The sequence below is a fragment of the Pleurodeles waltl genome, chromosome 5 (assembly GCF_031143425.1).
Source record: "Pleurodeles waltl isolate 20211129_DDA chromosome 5, aPleWal1.hap1.20221129, whole genome shotgun sequence".
NCBI classification, from domain to species: Eukaryota; Metazoa; Chordata; class Amphibia; order Caudata; family Salamandridae; genus Pleurodeles; species Pleurodeles waltl.
This window is the reverse complement of record NC_090444.1, coordinates 1,452,472,176-1,452,496,478: the sequence shown is the minus strand read 5'-3', so window position 1 is coordinate 1,452,496,478 and position 24,303 is coordinate 1,452,472,176.

Below are 24,303 nucleotides of genomic sequence, written 5' to 3'. Positions count from 1 at the left end.
CACAACCCCCATGGACATGGCTCCTGTCGTAGTAAAGACCGGACTCATGCCCCCTGCCCAATGGCCATGCCCAGGGGACTGATGTCCCCTGGGCATGGCCATTGGGCACAGTGCCATGTTTGGGGGCCCAAGTATGGCCCCCCTACGGCACTTAAAAAATTAAAACGTACCTGGTCTTACCTGGGAAGGGTCCCCCCATCCTTAGGTGTCCTCCAGGTGTGGGTGGGGGTGTCCCTGGGTGCAGGGAAGGACACCTGTGGGCTGTTTCCATGGCCTCTGACCATGAAAAATGGCCCTCAGGTCCCCTAATGCCTGCCCTGAACTGGGCGTTAAATAATGGCACTAAACAGGCTTAGCACAATTATTTAAGGCCCTCCTCCTCCCGTGCGTGATTTTTGCATGGGAGGATAGATAAGGCATAAAGGCCGTAGAGTCATTTTTTGCCTGGGTAAGCCTACCTTGCAACTCATTGATGCAAGGTAGTTTTCCGCAGGCAAAAAAAGATGTTAACTCCAATATTTTGATGCTAGTCAAGTCTAGTGTCAAAATATAAATATGGAGTTAAGTTTGCCCCGGATTTGTATAACAAAAAATTATGCAACTTTGGTGCAAACAAAATATAAATATGCTCCCTAAAGTTCTGGAATCAGATGAAATGGATCTCCATTAGGTAATTCCACTTCACCTGACTCATAATCAGGCCCCAAGCGTTTTATTTCTAGTGATAAGAAGTTTGCCAAAGTTACATTAGGTTTAAGGAATTCTAAGATGTATGTCATGAAGATGACAAGGTTTGCGTCCATTACACTATACTAATGGCATTCTTGAGTTAAATTTCGAGTGATAATGCTTGTCAGGTTTTCTTTCTAGGCTTCATTATTACGTGACTATGGGTAGTGTATTTGTATTTATGTCTCTGATGAAGCAGAATCTTTAGAGTATACTGTACCTTGTATATTGAACTGAAAAATAAAAATACACAATGAAAAGTGGTATGCAGGGAACCCGCCCTGCCTCCAGCATTGGCTGCCACACCACTTGGCTTGAGTATGTGTTCCCACTGAACACTGTCTTTTGCTGGTTAAACACAGCCTCCAAATCTGTACTTCTGGCTGTTCACATCAAGCAAGTTATTCTCTACCCCATTTCTAAATGTGAAGTCCAGTCACTGCATGTGAACATGCTACCTAATTGCCTAATTATGATACTCTTACAAATTTAAACTTTAAAGAGTTTCATGAGGGCCGTTGTTTGATGCCAACCAAGATGGAGGTGCCATTCTGAGCTCCGAAAGATGTGAGAGCTTTCAGTGCTTCTGAGACCTTTTTTGCCACAAACCTGATGGAGGAGAATAATATGCATCTCTTCCTGAGGCTTCGGTGAGTCACCGGAGCTATTTCAAAACTCTCTAAATGCTATTTCAATAAGCGGCCGGCCCGAGTGATTTATCTTCAAAGAGGAAGATCACGTCCACCATTTTGAAAGCTGATGGGTAGGTCTTCTCACAAAGTGTTGCATTTGGAGCTCATTTGCCTCAGTAATAATTTTGTAATTTAATTCTGCGATTATCAACAGTTTGGTTCATATTGCAGATCAAGACGATTTCATAAATGTTGACCTTTATTTAACTTGCTTCTGAATAGTGATATAATTACTAAAAGCAGATGTTATATCCTATGTCTTCTTGAGAACTTTATGCCTCTTAGACTTTCTGGTCCCTCAACCTACTTTTTAAAAGAATGTTGTCTTCTTCATGAGAAGATAATTGACAAAGGGCCAGATGTAGGAAATCCATGAATTGCGACTCGCAAATTGCGAGTCAGTGAGACCCGCAATTTGCGAGTCGCAATTCAGGATGCAGAACGGTGTCTCAGACACCGTCTGCGACTCGCTATGGGGTCGCAAAGACCCACCTCATCAATATTCATGAGGTGGGTCGCTTTTTGCGACCCCATAGCGAGTCCCTGCACTCACAGGGATGGTGGCCTGCTGAAGTCAGCAGACCTCCATGTCTGTGACTGCTTTTTAAATAAAGTAGTTTTTTTTTTCATTTTGCAGCCCGTTTTCCTTAAAAAAAAACGAGTTGCAAAATGAAAAAAATACCGAAACCATTTGGTTTTAATTTTTTTCAGAGTAGGCAGTGGTCCATAGGACCACTGCCTGCTCTGAAAAAATATTTTTTTCGACATTCACAAAGGGGAAGGGGTCCCATGGGGACCCCTTCCCTTTTGCGAATGTGTTACCACCAGTGTGACACTGGTGGTAACTGCGAGTTGGTCACAAAGCAACTCTGAATTGCGATGCAAGTCGCAAATAGGAAGGGAACACCCCTTCCTGTTTGCGAGTCGCATTCCCAAATTACGAGTCGGCGCCATGCAAACGGCTTGCTACATCTGGCCCATAGTGCTGTAGATGATTTATGCTTTCACAATTGACTTGGTCATTGTGCCTGTCTTGCAAGTCCTTTAGGTTCCATGTGTTGTCGACGTCATCTCCCAGTGTTGCCACCCTCCCTCTCGTTTCTGTGTTTTTGTAGATATGTTTTTCAGTCATCATTTGTATGACTTGCACTGTCTTTTAATTTTCTATTTTAATTTTTCCTTACTAATGTCTCTTTCTATGGTTCCAGTCTGTCCTCTTTCTTTCCTCCCTCTCATCCTTATCCCTCTCTTTTTCTGTCATTTCTTAATGAACAAAACTTTTATTCTCTTCATTCTTTCATTCACTCATTTGTTAATCATGTTACTGCAGACATACTAGTTGTAGATATTTGTGTTTTAGTAGTTAATTCAGGGTTGTCACATGGAATAGTAATGGGTTAAGTAACCCTATTAAGTGGCAGAGTGTTATCCCATTTAGATAGATCAAAAGTGGATGTTGTATTATTGCAAGAATCACACATTTTCAAGCCGGAGGTTGTCAAATTAAAAGGATGTTGGGTGGGGTAATGTGTTTGCTTCCCCTGCTCTAGGGAAAAAGAATGGAGTAATAATTATTTGCCACAAAAAATATGCATATTACAGTTGTTCACCAAGAATCTTACCAAGAGGGTCATTGGACTGTTGTTAAACGTCTTGTCGATAATATGATTTTAACTCTTTTTAATGTTTATGGCCACATTTTTGTTGATAATACTTATTGGACCAAATTTTCTGAGAAACTGCTTTTATGTGATGATGTTTATATTATGTTTGGCAGACACTGCAATCAAATGCATGACCCTATACTGGATAGAAATTCAACAGTCAAGTTTGTTCACACTAAAATGCTCTCACAATTCAAATTTTCCATTTCGTGGTAAATCATTAGTTGACAGTTGGAGATGATGTCACTCTGACCTCAGAGAATATACATTTTTATTAAGCCAACATCACTCACAATCCCATATAGACTATCTTTGCCTAATCAAACAATTGGCCCAGCATGTCCTTCTTGCTGATATAGGATCAATTTTGATATCAGATCATGCCCCACACACGGACTTTGACTTATACTCTTCTCCCCATGTGCAGGTAGATGGTTCTTTACTTTAACAATTCACTACTTTGAGGGTAACATTTTCACATTTAAATTTGAAGCCTTTGCATCTTAATTTTTCGTTATTAACAATACAACTGCCTCCTCCTTTGATATGATTTGGGATTTGGGAAGCAAGAGGCTTTATAATAAATTATTGGTGTCATTACGACCCCAGCGATCAGTGGTATAGTGGAGGTATTACCGCCAAAAGGCTGGCAGTACCTACCTCCACTATTATGACATTGGCAGTTTGGCCAAAGCCAAACCGCCAATGTATGACACCGACCTCTATGGCAGTAATGACCGCCGGGCTGGAAACTACAGTCTCCAGCCCGGCGGCCGTCACTAGGCCACCCATGCCATTTTGACCCCGCCCAGCGCTATGGTTTTTAGTGATTTCTGTACTGCCACTGAAACTATGGCGGTATGCACTATCAGTGCCAGGGAATTATGGAAGTGTTAAAATCTTTTTACATATTTCTGCACATTCTGAACTCCTGTACCTTGTTTTTAATACAAATCTGACATATTAATCTGATTCCAAAAACTTTTTGCAACAGCTTCTTAGATATGTTTAATTTGGCACTCGGGGCCAGATGTAGGTATATTCCAATTTGCGACTTGCAAATTGTGAGTCAGAGTGAAATTGGAATGTAGGATGGTGTCCCTGACACCATCTGCGACTCGCAAGGGAGTTGCAAAGGCCCACCTCATAAATATTAATGAGGTGGGTCACAATTTGCGACCCCCTTGAGACTTGCGGCACTCACAGGGATGGTGACCTGATGGATACATCTCTTTGATCATTTCAATACTTTAACATTAACCATACTATGGATTATTTGATAGTCAGTTACTATTGATATAATATTCAGTTACTGTATTGTGAAATTTTGGTGAAATAAAGGTGTCATTTTTGGTCTGGCTGTCTGTATGAATTAATGTGTTCTGTCATTTGTTCTTTTTCAATTGTTGTCTTTTTTCTTCAGATATATTTTATTGAATTTTAAATTGTACATTAGAAGTGGCCTTTCAGAATTTGTAATGTCTAAAAATTGTTGCAGTGAAAGGCATGTGCAGCTGAATTAATTTATATGCCCAATAAATTTTAAATAGATGCAAACAAGATATAAAAATAAATTCAAACTAAATGTTTGCCTCAGGCAACCTGAATATTTAGAGCAAAACATTGACTTGCAGTATTTTGATTCAACGGGGCATAAGTAGTGTGTCACTCTAACAACTAGCATTACAAATTAGATAAAACATGATACAAAGCAAAAACAAACATCATTTTTAGCAATAAAAACAACCAAATATGTTTCCAACCAAACTATCCTCACACCATTTCAAATAAAAGATGCATTACAGTGTCATTATTATAAATCAATGTGCTCATACAACTCACTTAAACAAGTCTGCTATTTAGAGCTAACAAAAATATGTATAGTTATTTGATCAGTACTTTTACTACTGAGTAATCTGTAATCAAGCACTATGGGGGTCATTACAACCCTGGCGGTCCAAGACCGCCAGGGCTGTTGTGACGGAAGCACCGCCAACAGGCTGGCGGTGCATTCCGGGTCTTCCGCCGCGGTCACACCGCCGGGGGGACGGTTTTCTGCCACAATGGCCCGGCGGTTCTAATCCGCCAGGGCAGCGCTGCTAGCAGCGCTGCCCAGGGGATTACGAGTCCCCCTACCGCCAGCCTTTTCCTGACAGTTTGAACCGCCAGGAAAAGGCTGGCGGTATGGGGAGTTGCGGGGCCCCTGGGGGCCCCTGCACTGCCCAAGCCACTGGCATGGGCAGTGCAGGGGCCCCCTGACAGGGCCCCGTGCAGCTCTTCCCTATCTTCTATGCAGACAGTGAAAAGCGCTGCTGCAACACCGCCGGCTCCATTTGTAGCCGGCTCCTGTGTTGCAGCCGAGATCCCCGCTGGCCCGGCGGGCGGAAACCAGGTTTCCGCCCGCTGGGCCAGCGGGGATTTCAAAATGACGCTCCGGCAGTGCGGCTGCATTGGCGGCCGCCCGGCGGTCAGATCTTGGCGGGTGGCTGCCTATATCTATCTATAAATATGTATGTATGTGTAGTGTGTGATGCATGTGTTGGCCTTGGCCTTTTCGCCCCCAATAATTCGCAAACTTTTTGCCTTCACTCCTCCACGTTTTGCTAAATTAGTTTTTGTTGCCTTTAGGATTCTGTGCATGTATCCTCTAGTAACCAGTGCTAACGTGCTTGTGCTCTTTCCTTGAAACATAGTAACATTGGCTTATACCCATTTGGTATATTTGACTTACTTGTGAGCTCCTAGTAAAGTGGCACTGTATGGCACAGCAGTACAAATGAGTAACCCCTTGGGCAGGCCCCAGGTAGCCCAGAGGACATGGTGCAATATATTTAAACATTAGGACATGTAATTTTACATTTTACATGTCCTGGTAGTGAAAAGCTCTTTCATTTGTTTTTCATTGCTAATCACTTCATGTTTGCTATCTCTGGAATCTTGATTTTAAGTCTGAACGCATGGTGAAGTCAGATTTTAAATTATTATTCTGAAAATGCTGCTTTTAGAAAATTTGAATTTTCTTACCTTAGCCATTTGGTGCCTACTGTTTGTGTCTGGTTACATGACTGGGTAAAGTTGATAGTTTGGCTTTTCTGTATTCCTCCTAGGTAGTCTCACTCACATAAGGCTGAAGTGTGCATGGATGGACCATAACTGTCAGGATTGGGAGGAAGAAGCTGGGCACAACCCCACTTACAAATGAATAGGTTGTGTCCTGTTCCCACACTAAGGGCTGCATACCCTGTTGTTAGTTTGGAGCCAGGGCACGGAAGGCAAGACATATATGCACTTAAAAGGAATGCCTCTAGAAGCTTCTCCTTACTTCAAATGTACAACTGTTTACAAAATAAGGACCTTAGGGACCAAATCTTCAGTATTGATCTGAACTTGTGAATAGTCTGCCAGGAATAAGTACTGCTGCACTTCTACAAGGACTGCCCCTCTGTTGAACTGCCGCTCAAAAGGAAATGTTGCCATGCTGTGCTGATCTTCACCTTTTGCCCTATTGCCTGGGGAAGAAGGACTGGAGCTGCAACTATATCATGAACCCAGGGCCCCAGAGTGACTAAAAGGGATAGTCTTCTGGCCTACTGAGCTGAGCCTCAGGGCATAAAAGGTACCCCACCAGCCCCTCTTCATCTCTGCAATGAGTTCCTGACCCCTGAGTGGTGACTCTCAGGTCCTAAACCCTTGGTGTGGCTCAAAGGCTCTTTAAGTAAATAATTTGGGATCTTTGCAACAGTGAATGGACTAGTTTGCTCTGCAACAGTGATGCTCACACCAAAATCAGCTTCCGCTGTCACTTATCCATCTCTTTGCACAGTAGCATCAACATTTCATAGGGGACAACCAATGCAAAGCTCCAGTCAGCCTGTCCACAATGCTTGATCTCTTCACACCATGCTGACTGCTGCCCTCACTGCTCTCTGTGCTCTTAACAACCTCTCCAATGCAAATGGAACTCTTGGCTCAAAACATGAGAAGGTAAAACATTTGCAGAACTAATCTTGGACTGTATTCAACCCATGCTCCATTGCAGTCTCCCTGAATGTTTGTCGTTGACCTGGTCCAGAGCAACCAGATAGCTGCAGTTAGAATGTTTTGCTTTTAGGTGATATTTTATAGTTTATTCATTAAAAATTCATTAGTCTACTGATTGGCTTTTTGGTCTTATTTTTATTAAAGTAAGCTCTATTTTTCTAACTTGGTGTGGGATCTTTTTGTGTTGGGCTTTCACTGTTTACTGCTTCAAATGTTACACAAATATTCTACACATTTCCCCTGAGTTAAGTCTGACTGCTCTGTGCCAAGGCACTTGGGTGGAGCAGAGGTTAATTTGGGAGTTGCTTGTGCCTTACCTCTGTGAGGGTTGTGGTTACTGATTGACGATTGATCATACTCAGTTCAATCAGTAACGCAACTCCTAAATTTAGCAGTAATAGTTATACTTATAGTTATACCTATGTTAAGAAACTGTAACTTGTGGCCTAAAGTTATTTACCTGCATGAGTTATAGTTTCTTCAGACAAGTATAACTATCAGCCTAACTATAATTGCTGAATTTCTAATGTTTTTCTAACTATAACGTCCCTGTAGCCTTTTGTTTCCTCAGTGTTTTTTTTTATTTAAATTTTATATTTATCATATGTTAATGCAACCACCACTGTGTATGGCCTGCAGACAGACCCTGCAGTCAACCCCACCCCACCGCATTCACCCAACCCCACTCGGCCATGTGCAGCAGAGGTTTATTGTATGAGTGGGTGTATTTTTTTTAATTGTGCCTCGGACCCACAGATCCATCATCAAATAACACTGTGGGTCAAACTTAGCACTGTGGGTGACCCACAGATCCCTGCGTAGACCAAAGAAATAATTGCTGGCCAATTTCTCAAAAAAGGTTCGGACCCCTCCGTGTGTCATATGAGATGATGATGCACAAATCCTGACCTCTTATGTGTTTTTACACTTTAATTTTCCCTCCCCTCATCCAACTGAAAAGCCAGCCAATCAGGGCCTTGCTTTTCACCCAGTTCTGCAGATCCCCCCCTGAAGGGTGGATCAGCAATGGATCTGTATCCCTAGATATCTAGATATATTTTTCATTCAATAACTCTGAAACTACTAATCAGATTTGCACCAAATAAGGAATTGAGATCTTTCTGCACTAAGATCTAGCTTTCTATCAAATGTGATGTACATCTGTTCAGTGGTTCAGGCTGTAATCATGTTAAAAAAATGCAAAATCCCCATAGACATTGCATGGGGGAAAAGAGTTTTAGAACAGCCCCTTTTTCTCTGCTCCCCCCTCTTGATGAATAACATACTATTTTTGATAATTTTGTCAAGATTCATCAAATGGCGCCAAAGTTATTACAAAAACAAAAACTCTTCATCTATGGGAAAAATTATACCTATAACTTTGGCTTCATTTGACAAATCTTCACAAAATTATCAAAATGTATAATTTGCTTTGGGGTGATATGTCAAGCGGGGGCTGAGAAAAAGGGGGGTCCCAAAACGCATTTTCCCAATTTATTTTTCCTCAGGACATTTAGACACGCCTCCACCCAAACCACTGAACGGAATTACACCAAATTTGGCACGAAGCTAGATTCTGTTATGTAGATCACACTTTTCACAATTTGGTGCAAATCTGTTAAGTAGTGTCTTGGAAATGCAAGGCCACAAAATGCAGATTTATAGGAATGCGGACCGTCCATGGAATCCACTTGTTTCCATGCTGATATCTGGTTGGCTGGCAAGGAAATGTTGGCAGCCATCTTGGGATTCAGCTTCAGCCGAGTCCCAGAAAAAAAAAAAAAAAAAAAAAAAAGGGCCAGGGTAGAGTCATCCTGACCCCTTAGCCCACGTGCCAGGCATAAAAAACATTAATAAGTAATATATCAGATAGACCCGCAGATTTTTCGGAGATTTGAAAAAAAAAAACCCGGTCCCCTGTGCTTTTTTTTTTTTATTTGCCCCTGGAATCATAGGAGGAGGGGATGCACAGGGCCCCCCTCCTTGGGCTTGAATAAGCCCCAGAGACTGCCCCGGAGACTGCCACCTCCCGGGACGAATGTGCAAATAAGAGCAAGGGCCTTCCCTACAGCTCTGGTGACCACCATATCTATTTAAATAATGCAAGGGGTCAGTGGCCACCCCTAGACCCACCACCCCCAGAGCTACATTTTATTTGGAGGCGAGGCCATTCAGACCCCTATCTGCCTGGGGACCACCAGCCCAGGGCTATTCTTGCTGGAGGTAGGCCGTGCAGCCCCCCTCTTGGAGCTACAGATGGCCCTGGGGATGCCCCCCCCCCACAGGGTGGCCTCCTGCTAATCCCGGGAGTGCCAACCCCTGGGACATAGCTGTTTACTGTGGCTTGGCAGAAGCGCTGCAGCCAGGCCAGGCCACAGCAAAGACTCTGATGCTTGACAACAGGACCTTTAAAGCAGGCCCTGCTGTCAAACAGTGAAGCTTCATCCCTGTCTGCTACACACATGCTTCAGCAAGCAAGGAGTTGCTGTCAAAGCTTCCCCTGCAATGCCAGGTAGTCCGTAAAGGGCATTTCATTTAATTTTTTTCTAAAATAAATAAATATCTAAGGAGGGCCCTTGAGGGCTCCCTCGCATACCAGATAACACGTAAAAGGTACCGCAACCGAGGCAATATACCCCTACCCGTAATATGACCCACACATAGAAATCCGCCACTATACAGACACACACACAAGTCCGCCACCCCAAAGGTCAGTGATAAAATGGCAGTAGCAAAGCCCACACTGTTGCGCCAACAGAACTACGCCCACAGCATTATAACCCACGAATCTCCGCGGTGGCCATTCAACCACGGTAAACCATTGGTGGTACATACCGCCGCGCTCAATTCATTGGATAATTCATACTACTCACATCTAACACACATACACACACCACAACCACACACCACCCTAAAAAACACACACATATTACCTACAACCCTTTACCTCTACAAAAAATTTACAACAGAGAGAGAGCCACACCAGGAGCATCCACAGAACCAAAGCCACACAACACCGTCATCCATACACCATCTACGCGCCTCACAGCACACACCCCAACACATCACCCCACACACACTCACAAACACCACACACACTACACCTCGGCACCACAAAGACACCCCAGGTTCTCAGAGGAGGAACTAAGGGTCATGGTGGAGGAAATCATCCAGGTAGAGCCACAGCTGTTCGGATCACAGGTGCAGCAGCCATCCATTGCAAGGAAGATGGAGTTATGGCGGAGAATTGTGGACAGGGTCAACCCCATGGGACAGCACCCCAGAACAAGGGATGACAACATGAAGAGGTGGAACAACCTATGGGGGAAGGTGTGTTCTGTGGTTGCAAGACACCAGATAGCTGTGCAGAGGACTGGCGGTGGACCCCCATCTCCTGCCCCACAACTAACAACATAGGAGGAGCAAGTCTTGGCAATCATGCATCCTGAGGGCCAGGCAGGAGTAGCAGGAGGAATGGACTCTGGTAAGTCAAACTTTACTACTTTCCCCCCCCCCTACCTGTATGCCATCACATACCCCCACCCTCACCCTCACTCCCATCACTCCACCACCTCCCATATACCCCACCATCACAACCCACCCATCCCAATACCAAGCCCTGCATGCAACACCAATGCATGGACACCCATCGCAGGCTTGCATGGACAACCATCACCACAGCATGCACACTATAGACAATCACTTAGCCAACCAAATAACAACTCACACAAGGCAAAGCTGCCATGGTAATAACAACCTTAGAGGGAAACATACCCATGCTCAAGATGACACACGCAGAAACTACAACACTGCATTTACATCCCCACAGGACCCCCACACATTGTCACCGGAGAGGAGGTGCCAGCAACATCCAGTCTCCCCACAGAAGAGGCCCAAAGTGATGACAGCAGCTCTGCACGGCTGGATCAGGATGGCCAACCTGGCCCATCAGGGACCTCTGGACAGTGGGTAACCCAGGCACAGTCTCATCCCACTACAGAGCCTCCCCACGCAAGAAACACCACCACAGCACCCACCCAGCGGGCCCATACCACTGTCCCCAGGACACGTCAATCAGCAGTGTGTCCACCGCCACAGGGACCCCAGGCAACCCCACAAACACCAGACAATCAGGGGCCTGGGGTCAGTGGGCACCCAGTTCAGGGGACAGAGGCACAGGACAACAGGGAAGCTGGGAGGATTGCTGTGCAACAACGGGAGGACAGGCCCAGGGAACCGACTCTCCAAGAGGCACTCACCAACATCCTGGGAGCATACCACCATTACCAGGATACTATGGGCCAGACACTGGCCAAGTTGCAGGAGACCCAGTGGCTGCAGGAGGGACAATACCTGGGGATCTGGGAGGACATGAGGGACATCCACACCACCCTGGTCACCATTGAACGGGTGCTGACAGACATTGCTAACACCATGATGGAGGCAGTGGCACACCAACGGGCCCCTGACACTGGTCACACTGATGAACAGCCTTCCACCTCTGCTGACACTAGTAAACAGGAGGCCCAACCACAGGAACAACAGGCCACCAGCACCCCACCCCCTGCAGAAGGAGAACCACCATGCAAATGGTCCCTGTGATCCAGGAAGAAGCCAGAGAACATTGCCAAGACCCCCGCCAGGAAATAGGACTCTCCTGATTGTCACCCTTGTGTCCCACTCTGTCAACCTGTCCACCTTGAACTGCCATTGCTCCACTTCCCATGCCCCATTGGACAATGCACAGGTGATACCAATAGACTGGACTCTATCTTGGACTTTCCTCCTCCATGACCCAAGCCCATTGCACATCCCCATTTACTTCTCAGTACTGAAATAAACACTCTTGGAAAAAACAAGTATGGAGTATGTCAAATGATGTAAGGATGTAGATGTTTAACAATCTGTAGACATTACAAATAGACTGTACAGTTATGTGTACATAGGTATGACCTGTAATGCACTTCAGTCAATACACCATGAGCCACAGGAGGGCACACATATCTGCAGATAAAGGGTACAATAAGTGGCCATTGTAGTGGGAACAGCAGCCAGCCAGAGAAAATTCACTTCACAAAACAGCAATGGAAGGCAAAGTTACAGTGTCTTACCTGTGTGTCACTGGAAATACTGTTGTATGATAGTTGTTCTGTTGTCCACATCCTCTTCCTCTGCCTCCTTTTCATCACTGTCCACAAGCTCCACCGCTGCCACATTACCATCTCCAGCCTCATCCTCCTGTAGAAAAGGCACCTGGCATCTCAATGCTAGGTTGTGCAACATGCAACAGGCAACGAAGATCTGGCAGACTTTCTTGGGTGAGTCAGATGGAGGCACCTGAACCTGACCTTCAGGAGGCAAAGGTGCGCTCAATGATCCTCCTTGTACGCCCATGTGCCTCATTGTAACGTTTCTCTGCCCTTGTCCTGGAATTCCTCACTGGGGTCAGTGGCCTTGAGAGGTTGGAGTAACCAGAGTCACCTGCAAATATCGAGGGATACCTGTTAGCTAGACACTCACCCTTAGGGCCAACTCCACACCCATATACCAACATGCACTGGGTGGGGACCATCGGCTCACCTATTAGCCACACCTGGTGCCTCTGGAGTTGAGCCATCACATATGGGGTGCTGCTATTCCTCAGGATATAGGCATCATGCAAAGACCCAAGATACCTTGCATTCATAAGGGAGATGTACTGGTCCGCCAGGCACACTATGTGCACATTCATACAGTGTAAGCTCTTTCGATTTCTGTACACCTGTTCATTTTTCCTGGGGGGGGACAAAGGCGATATGTGTACCATCAATAGCACCAATGATCTTGGGGATATGTCCCATTGCATAGAAGTCAGCCTTCACTGTGGCCAAATCCTCCACCTGGGGAAAACGATGTAGCAGGCATGTGTTTCATCAGGGCAGACAACACTCTGGTCAGCATGTTAGAGAACATAGGCTGAGACATCCCTGCTGCCATGGCCTCTGACACTTGGAAGGAGCCACTTGCCAAGAAATGGAGCACTGATAGGACTTGCACAAGAGGGGGGATCCCAGTGGGGAGACGGATAGCTGAGATCAGCTCTGGCTACAATTGGGCAGACAGCTCTTGGATTGTGGCCCTATCAAGTCCATAGGTGTGGATAATGTGCCTGTCCTCCATTGTTTCCAGGTCCACCAGGGGTCTGTACATGGGGGTTTGTCTCCATCTCCTATTCTTCCTCATCAGTTGAATTCTAAGGTGAAAAACTGTGAGTAGCTGGTCATATTCAAACATATCCACAGAGTAAAATGCCTCACATGTTGCGACAGTATGTTAACATGTAGACCCGTAAATGTGCCTATGTCTGCTGTGACACAATTTGTTGCCATGGCCTGCTTCCTCCTGAAATGGCGGCCACCTGACCTGTGTGGAGGGACCAGTGGAAATGAGGTTATTCTGCTGACGTTGTGCGCCGTTGCTGGAGGCGGTCGAGGACCGCTGTGCAACTCCTCATTGGTTATAATTGGGCCCTATAGGTTCCAGTAGCCAATGGTGATGTACGCCGGCAGTGATGGTACACACCGCCGCGGACGTGGATGCCATTTTCTATCTGTTCACTCACTAGCTACCTTACCTTCAACAGGAGAGGACCTACACTGCAAGTGCTGCTGTGACCTGTTTCCGCAAGCGACCATTGCTCGAGTGTCTGGGGAAAGGGCCCCTGCCTACACTTCGGAGGAGTTAGAGAGACTAGTGGATCGGGTCCTACCGCAGTACCATTTACTTTATGGTTCTCCAGACCAACAGGTGAGTACACTGTGAGCACGATGCATGGGGCATGAATGCATGGAGTGGTGTGTGTAAGCCTCGTATAAGGGGGGGGCTGAGGGGTCCTGGGCAGAGTGCTGCATGTATGGTGGTCAATGTCTGTGCGTAAGGGGGATGGGAGGGATATGGTGGGCCATGAGCGTAACAGGCCGGACGGTATGGCTGATACATTTTTCTATGTATCTTTCTCTGCAGGCCAGTGCCTCAATCAGAAAAAGGGTATTTGGCATGCCAACGCCAAGGACGTGCGGACCCTGGGGGTCTTTGACAGGCAGAGCACCCACTGTTGCAAACGGTAGGAGGACCTGCACCGCTGAGCAAGGAAGACGGCGGAGGCTCAGCTGAGGATGGCCTCCTAATGAGGAAGGGGGGCCCGTCGAACCCTGACCCCCTGATGTTCCTCATTCTGGCGGTGGCCTATCTGGAGTTGAATGGGCGCTTGAAGGCATCACAGCAGCCACAAGGGGGTGAGTACAGTTTCAAAATCAGAAAATTGTGCACGGTGGGGTGTTATCTGGCGGTGCCCCTAGGCCAGGATGAGCATGACAGGGTAGGTTGCATGTTGGGCAGGCTCTGATGCACCCCAGCCCCATATAAGCTAGTGGCATCTACTACTGGGCAGGGTCCTGTGGGTTTCAGGTGTGCTGCTATTTGCGTTAGGCATTGTACTCCATGGCCTGGTGACTAGCATTGTAACTGGTAGTGTATGGCCTAGTGCATAGGGCTGTTCCCTGTGTGTTGTATGCCAACGGAGGTGTTGTTGCTGGCATTGACCAAGTGTATCCTCTGTCTCTTCCCCCCCTTGTTTTGTCACCCTGTCCTTGTGTGCATTAGCATCATCTGACGGAGGAGCAAAGGAACCGGGGATGGAGGGAGCTGCATCCCACATGGCCCATGCAACCGAATCCACCAACGGTGAGGGCACCAGTGGGACGGAGGGTGAGGGGAGCAACACAGCGGAGACTGGAGCGGATAGTTCAGACAGTGACACCTCCTCCGATGGAAGCTCCCTGGTAATGGCTGACAGCTCTGTGCCCACCCCAACTACAGGTTCAGCCGCCACCCCACTTACCAGCACTGCCCTCCCAGCAGCCCCTCAGCATGTTTCCTCAGGCTCTGCCCAAGTCAGCCCAGCTGCCTTCAGTGAGGAGTCTATTGATCTCCTGCAATCCATCTCTGTTGGGCAGTGAAGCATAGTGAATGCCATCCAAATGCATTCCTGGAGGGCATTCACTCTGACATGGCGGCCTAACAGAGATCATTCCAGGCTCTAGCCTGCTCCCTGATGGCAGCCATTGTTCCTGTTTCTAGCCTACCCCCTCCAACTTCCTCTACCCAGTCCCATTCCCCTCAACCCCAGCCTATCCCAAGCACACCATCAGACCAGCATGCACCCATATCAACACACAGAAGTGGTGCAGGCAAAAATAAGCACCACACTTCATCACACAGGCACTCACACAAGCACTATCCAGATGCAGACACACCAACATCCACTGCCTCCACTGTGTCCCCCTCCTTCTCATCAACCACCTCCCTCCCAGTAGTGTCTCCACTCACAGCTGCATGCACCACATCCTCTTCCACTACCCCATCAGCATCACACCTATCATTACACGCCCCTCACTGGCCGTTACCACCCCACATCCATGCACATGTCCCCTGTGTCCTCTCCCACTGTGTCTGTGCCCCCTCTTCCTAAAGTACACAAACGCAAGCACTCAGACACCCAACAGCCCTCAACTTCAAAACAGCATCTCACCCATTCACCTGTACCCAAACACAACAGAGAGACACCTCCCTTCCACCACTCCCTCTTCCTCCACTCCCAAACCTTCACCCTCTTCCAGCCCCAGTGTCCCTAAAAAGCTTTTCTTCCCCACCATTGACCTATTCCCTGCCCCTCCCCCGTCCTTTACTTCGGGCCATGGTGGTCAGGACCCAGGCTAGCACCTCAGCCACCCAGTCCATGGCCACTGTAGTTTCTGCAGCCACTGCATTTGTGAGAGGCTCCAATGAGACACCCGTCAGCACAGCCAGTGTTCCTGCACCAGCTGCCAAGGGCAAAAAGGGAGCACCAGCTGGCAAAACCAAAAAGGGAGCACTAGCTGGCAAAGGCAAGGAGGCACCACCAGCTGGCAAAGGCAAGAAGGGGCCACCAGCTGCCAAGGGCAAGAAGAGACCACCAGCTTCCAAGGGCAATGAAAAAGGCACAGACTCAGCAGGCAGGATGGATATGGAGCATGGTGCTGGAGCATCATCTGAGCAAACAACACCAGCCATGGCACTTCAGCCATCTGAGACTTCAGGGGAAGGGCTGTAGCCTCCACCCACCACTGGCAGCACCGCCAGCAGCACTGTCACTTGCACTGCCTCCAGCACCGCTACCTACACCTCCACCATTACCACTGCCAGCAGCAGCAGCCCCAGTGGGCAGCCGCCCGAGGTTGCAGGGGAAGAGCTGGAGCCTCCCCACACCACTAGCAGCACTGTCACCAGCACCGCTGCCGGCACGCCACCTGCACCACCACCAGCACCGCCACCTGCACCGCCGCCAGCACCACCACCAGCACCACCACCAGCAGCACTGCCAGCAGCAGCAGCCCCAGTGGGCAGCCGTCTGAGGCTGCAGGGGATGGCCTGGAGCCTCCCCCACCACTGGCAGCACTGCCACCAGAACCGCCAGTGCCACCACTGAGCCGGCGTCTCCACTGGCGGGCAGTGTGTAGTCGTGCCTCCATGGGCTGTAGTGCTTCCTGGCCCTTGCAAATCCTGTAGGTGTGACACCCAGGTGAGAGACTGTGACCTTGCACTCCCAAAAATCTGCATCACAGGGCACAAAGCCCCCTCCAGAACCAGTGGAAGAAGGCATCCACTCACCCCCTCCTTGCCAGGATGAAGCACATTGGCCACAAAGCCCTCTCCAGAACCAGTGGAAGAAGGCATCCACTCACCCCCTCCTTGCTAGGATGAAACACACTGGGCACAAAGCTCCCTCCAGAACCTGTGGAGAAGCCATCCACTTGAGAGACTGTAGCCTTACACTTCACAGAACCAAGCAGTGGGCAAACTACTCACTAGAGAGGCTGTGGCTTTGCACTCCCCAGGACCAAGCAATGGGCAAACCACCCACTAGAGAGACTGTGGCTTTGCACTCCCCAGGACCAAGCAGTGGGCAGACCACCCACTTGAGAGACTGTGCCTTTGCACTCCCCAGGACCAAGCAGCGGGCAGACCACCCATTAGAGAGACTGTGGCTTTTCACTCTCCAGGACCAAGCTGTGGGCAGACCACCCACTTGAGAGACCTTGGATTTTCACTCCCCAGGACCAAGCAGCGGGCAAACCACCCACTAGAGATACTGTGGCTTTGCACTCCCCAGGACAGAGTGATGAGCATGTGGCCCCCTCCAGGAGCAGTGGCACTGTACCATCTTCTGGCTGAGGTGCCCCTGTTCCCCTTCCCCCTGAGGTGCCTGTGTATTTTTGATCTGATGTCCCAGCAATGTTCTCTCCGTATTGAGGCAGGAGTCAAGTGGGGCCTTGGCCTTTGTGATTTGCCCCTGTGGCCCACAGACATTATGGACTGGGCATTGTCCCTCCATTTGTATATATTGTAGATACTGTTTTGTGCCTTGAGGACGTATTTCTAGAACTTTCTATTATTACACTGACTTTACTCACTTCCTTTTGTCCTTGCATTATTCCTGAGTAGTATGGGGTGGATATTTAATGTTACTGCATCTGTCTGTGTGTATGTTGTTGGGGGTGGGGATGCTGCATGTTGCGTGTGTGTGTCACTCTCTTTTTCCTACCCCCCTCCGTTGTGTGCTAGGGGCGGAACTTAACGTGGTCGTCTTTGCTGCTGTTGGCATTCCTGGTGCAGAAGGAGGTAAACCAGCATGGGTAACACCTGTAGTTCGGGCTCCATGTCGTGGTGGTTCTTCCTTGAGTGTCAATAGGTGAGTCGTTTCCCTTCTGTGTACTGTTTCCGCCATGCTTTTGATGGTGTTGGTACCACCCCGGAAATCTGGAGGATTGGTGTCTTGTAATACAGTGGGCAGAAGCTTGTCTTCCTCCTGGCTGTTGGCGGTTACCGTCGTGGTGATTGTTTCTACCGCCGTGGCGGTCGGTGTGTTGAAGTGGCTGTCTGTGTTGGCAGTTTCCGCAGTGGTCATAATTCCATTTTTTAACCGCTGGCCTGTTGGTGGTATTACCACCACTTTATCAGCGACCGCCAGGGTTTTAATGAGGGTCTAAATACTAAAAAAACTCTCCCTCACATTCTTTCTCTCTGTCTCTCTTTCAGTCAATTTATCCTACTCAGACACCCACTAAAACTCTCCTGCACCCACTCACAGACCCACTCAGACACTCACGCACCCTCACAGCAACAGTCAGGCCCTCATGCACCCACTCACAGACACACTCAGACAGTTACACACTCACACACCTACTCAGTCTGTCACACACCCACTCCAAGTCCATGCTCCAGCCCCCTCGTTCCTGCCCTGCCTGGTCAGATGTGCTTCGACTGCCCTCCATTTAGCTTGATTTCACTGCCCACTCCTCCAGCCCCTCATTGCCCAATTCTAGGCCCCCTCATTACTCTCTTGATTAGCCTCTGTGCTCAGGTTGCTGCCCCTACCCTCCTTCGCTTGCCCTCCAATGTCTTTGTGAATGCCCCTTCTCCTTCCTCTTGTCACTCATGGTACACGGACCTGGAACTGCCCCTCCGATCTACTCTGAGTGTTCTGTTGAGCTGCCAATTCCCCTTCATTCTTCCTAGCTTGGTCTGATGGCTGCCGCCTGTTCCTGCCACCTCTATTCTGCCTGTCTGAGATCCATGTCTTTATCCCTTCCCTCCAGTTATCCATGGTCAATCTTGCTGGAACTCCTGTCTGCTCTCCATGATCTTTTGTGTGGCAGCTGCTCCTCCTGTCTGCCCTGCATGGTCTGTTGTGAAGCCCCTTCCCCTGTCTTCTCTTTTCTGTGTCCAGCCACTACCCCTCCCTTCTGTCCGACATGGTCCTTTGTACATGCCCCTGCCTGCTCCCTCTTGCCCGCCATGGCCATTGTGCTGCCACTACTCCTCCCGCTTGCCATACATGGTCTTCTGTGATGCCCCAGTCCCTCCCACCTGCAATGTGTGGTCATCTTGCTGCCTCTAACCTCCCCCACCTTCCCTCTTTTGTCTTTGTGTATGCCATTGTAGTCTCACTGTTGTCCTTCAAGGTGTGTTGTGTTTCCAGTGCCCATCTACCTGCCCTCCATGGTCAGCTTGCTTCTCCTGCCCCATACCCTCCATTTTCCATGTACCGGCCCTATCCCCTCCCTCCTGCCTTTTCTGGCCCATTGTCTTTCCCATACCCCCTGCCCCCTCCCTCCTGCTCTTCATAGTCCGTTATGCTGCAACTTTGCATCTATCTGTCAGATGTGGCCAGCTTGCTGACCTTGCCTCTTTCTCCTCTGCTCTCTCATGTCCCATCCTTATTGCTTTTCATCGTCTGTTGTGCTGCACTACCATTCCACTTGCCCTATGTTTTGTATTGTACTGCTGTAACACCTGATGACTGCCCTGTAAGGTCAATTTGGTGACCGTGCCCATCTCCCTCCTGTACTCTGTTATCCAAGTTCATGTCCCTACTGTACTTCTCGTGCCCTCAGGGATCCAATGAACACACTTGCCAACACTGTGAACTTGGTAAGAGAGTGATTTTGAAAGAAAATGGGGAATTGATTTTGCCAATTGACGTACATCAAAAAAGATTTTAGACAGGAGACAGGGAAAATAAAACCTTTTTGAGCTTAACATGCTTAAAAGCCTCTCCTGCCTGAATCGGGCACGTATGGTTGTACTGCCACCGCCGCTCCCTTTTGCCCTCAATGATCTTTTGTATTGCCATAGCCTCTCTTGCCTGTCCTGCATGTTTTGTTTGTTGCCCCTGCCCCAGTTTCCCCTGCCCTCCATTGTCCTTTATGCTGCCACTACCCTTCCTGCCTGCCCAGCATGATCAACTTGTTGTCTCTGCACTCTACTCTCAATTATCTGAGTCTGCTACCCTGACCTCTGCCAATATTTATTACCAAAGTGTGGCACACCTGACATCATCTTGATGCAATGAAAACTATAATACCTAAAGAATTTCCTTTAGAAGTATAAAATTTAGAGAGTCTTATTTCCATAAAAATTATGGCTAGTGCTCTAAAAGTTCAAAATTAGGGCATACTGACTGAGTTCTCAGATAGTGACAAAGCACTTTTACATTATTTGCTATATTCATATTTTTGTTATCCAATTGATCACTTGATTACATGTTTCACTTCAGAGTAGAGGACGTGGTGTTACAGCCAGAGTTGCACCAGGTTTGAGTTTCAGCATTATTTAGACATACTGTGATTCTGAGCAAATCACTTAGGTGGTCATTATGACATTGGCAGAGACTGTTAAAGTGGCGGTACTACCGCCAACAGGCTGGCGGTAATTACCGCCAAATTAAGACCATGGCAGTGATAACTCCCATAGACATCCAATGTACCACACCATCAGCCAGGGCGTTAACACCACTCACCACGTCGGTAGCCATCAACATCCAGGTGGAAGAAATGGTACCACGCACCATATCATGACACAGCAAACCACCTCAATTTCTGGGACAGTACCAACGCGATCAAAAGCCTGGCAGAAACACAACACAGAAGACCAAAGACTCACCATCAGAGACATAGAGAAGATCAAAGCCGCCATGGAACCGGAACTGCAAGTCTTCCTGATGCTTTTCTACGCCATGCACCACCTGGAACACCAACTCCGAGGAAGATGACGATGGTGAGTACAACGGCCTCCCACACTTGGGAGGGAAGGAGAAAAAGGAGAGTGACACACATATGCACAACACACACCATTCACACACACACCCCATAAACACAACCAGCTGCAGGTGAAAAACAATGTCATAGGACACACCTCATAATAATGCAAGGACAGCATTAAGGCAGAATTGAAAATGTATTTGCATGCCAACAACCACCATAAGTACTGAAGTGACATAAAATATACATTAACAATTGTCCATAAAGGGCCAATGCCCAGTCCAAAGTACAAAAGGCCCACATAGCCATAGGGCACTGTCCAAGCCCCAAATTGATCCTGACATTCTCTGGACCAAACTGTGCAGGGGCAGCATATTGGAAATGGGCAGGCACCTCAGGTGGAAGGGGGGTGTGGGGCACCTCAGCTGAAGTAGGAACTTGATCACTGGTTTTGGAGGGGGCTCCATGCCCATTTCCCAATGCTGGGGAGTGCGAGGTCACAGTCTCTGAGGTGAGGAACTCGCCCACTGGTTCTGGAGGGGGCTACATACCTATTTCCCAATGCTGGGGAGTGCAAGGTCACACTCTCTGAGGTGGGGAACTCACCCACTGGTTCTGGAGGGGGCTCAATGACCATTTCCCAATGCTGGGGAGTGTAAGGTCACAGTCTCTGAGATGGGGAACTTGCCCACTGGTGCTGAAGTGGGCTCCTTGTACAGCAGTCCCTGGAGAGTGGCCTACATGCCCTCTGCTGGAGGTGCCTGGATGGATGTTGTGGAGGTGTCTGCTAGTGAGGTGTGTGTGCTGCTTGGTGTGGTGTTGGTGGTGCTGACGGGGAGGAAAGGGTAGGAGGGGCAAGGAAAAGCTTCTTAGGGATGGTGGTACAGGGTGAGGGAGGAGGGATGGGAGTGGAGTGGAGGTTGATGGAGTGGTTGTTGAAGGTGTATGTCTGGGGGACAGACAGGGTGGGAGATGACACTGGAGATGCCTGGATGGATGTTGTGGAGGTGTCTGCTAGTGAGGTGTGTGTGCTGCTTGGGGTGGTGTTGGTGGTGCTGGCTGTTGAAGCTCTGCATGAAGGTATGAGTGCGGATGTGACTGTGAGGGAGGAGGAAGAGGGGGAGACAGTGGAGGAAGTAGATGTTTTTGTGTGTGCAACTGCATGATGTTTGCGTGAGTGCTTGTGGCCTGAAGTGTGCTGCCTGTGCTTGACTGTGCTACTCTTGTCTGATGTTTTGTGTGTATGCTTGTCTGAATGTGTGATGGGAAGGGCTGGGGTTTGAGGAGACTGGGACTGGGTAGTGGTAGTTGAAGGGGGGACGTAGCAACAGGGACAATGGCTGCCAACAGATAGGAGGCCAGAGCCTCCAGGAATGCATTGCATTGCTGCATCTGGGATGCCAGCGCCTGGATGTCATTCACTATGGTTGACATCCCTACAGAGATGGTTCTCAGGAGATCAATAGCCTCCTCACTCAGGACAGCAGGGATCATTGGGACAGGGCCTGAGGTGCCTGGGGCGAAGGAGATGCCCACCCTCTTGGGTGATCGGGTACGGGCAACTCAGTGAGGGGCAACTGGGAGGGCAGTGGTGGTATGGGGGTGATAGCTGTACCTGGCGCTGGTGTGGTCCCATAGGCGTTCACCACCACCAGGGAGCTCCAATTGGAGGAGGGATCAGAGTCAGTTTTGTCACCTCCTGTCTCCGGTGTGGTGCTCCCCTTGCACTCCGTCCCACTGGTTTCCTCAGCGTCGGTGGACTCTGCCTCCTGGGTCCTGTGGGATACAGCTCCCTCTGTTGCCCGCGACCCTCCTCCTTTGCCAGATGATGCTAATGCACACATGGACAGAATGAAAGCAGATAAAGGGGGGGAGAGAAAGGGAACACTTGGTCAATTACAGCACCAACACCACAGTTAGCATACACATTACCATTACGCACAGGGTTCAGAGTTGCGCACTATGCACAACACTGGCAATCAATTGGCTAGGTGCGACAGCAAGATGAGGACCAAAGACTGCCAACTGCAGCCCTCCTGGGACCCACTAAGCCCTGTCTGACATGGAATACAACCTGGCTAGGTTACCTGAATTTGCTATTCTCCCATTACCCTTGAGCTGAGTCACGCTGCAATATCTGACCTGGCATTAAGGGGCACCTACTGAATCACACCCACCACGCAGATTCCATGCTACCTACCAATGATTGTAGTTATGTCCACTGTACTCACCCCCTTGTGGCAGTTGTGATGCCCTCAAGCACCACTGCCAGTATGGGGGCCATCAGGGGGGGTGAGGTTCCGACAGGCACCCCTTTCCCGTTGGGAAGCCATCCCCAGCTGGGCCTCCACGGTCTTCCGTGCCCAGCGTCTCAGGTCCTCCCACCTTTTCATCAATGGGTGCTTCGCCTTCTGTAGACCCCCAGGGTCCGCACGTCCTTGGCGATGGCATGCCACAATCCCTTCTTCTGATGGGCGCTGACCTGCAGAGCTAATACAGATGGGAGCACACCATTACACATACAATCCAGCCTGTCACACATATGGCACACAAGTCACATTTCCATCTCCTTTGGCACACACTTCACCCGGCACCCACCATGTACACTACCAACAGACATACCAACCCCCCAAATGACACAATATTTGCACACACATCTCCATGCAACCTTTTCACATGCATCGTGCCCAAGGTGTACTCACCTGTTGGTCTGGAGGCACATACAGCAGTCCATACTGGGATAGGACCCCTTTCACCAAACGCTCCAACTCCTCAGAAGTGAAGGCAGGGGCCCTTTCCCTGGTCACAGGGGCCATGGTTTCAGACACAGGTCACAGCAGCACACGCAGTGTAGGTGTTGTCCTGTGGAAAGTTAGGAATCAAGTGAGGATTTAGATGCAAAATAGCAGTGACGTCCATGCCGGAGTGCACCACCAATGCTGATGCTGATCCCCGTTGGCCACTATACACCATAGAGCCCCATATGAGCTAATGAGGAATTGCACGGCGGTGCGAGACAGCCTACCGCAACAACGCTCAACGTCGGCAGAGTTACCTCTCTTCCGCTTGTCCCTAGATAAGGACAGACGGTCACCATTTAATGGGGGTGGACAACATTCAGATAATCCAAAACTGTGTCATTGCCAAAGATTTCACGTACATTGCCATTCCCACTGTCCCATCACATTAATGCTCTATGTACACTGAGGTGGTGGTTCCATTGTTCAAATTGTGACAGCCTGCTCACTCTTGTGTCCTTCAGATACCTACCACTGTGGAGTAATAGGAGGAGGAGACAAGCCCACCCCGTGTACAGACCCATTGTGGACTCGGCTGCACTGGAGGACAGGCGCATAATACTCACTTAGAGACCAGACAGGACCACAATCACAGAGCTGTGTGCCCAATTGGAACCTGATCTGATAACTGCTATCTGTCATCCCACTGGGATCCCCCCTCTTGTGCAAGTTCTATCAGTGCTCCATTTCTTCGCAAGTGACAGTGGGCTTAGCAGCAGGAATGTCACAGCCAATGTACTCAATTGCGCTGGCAAAGGTT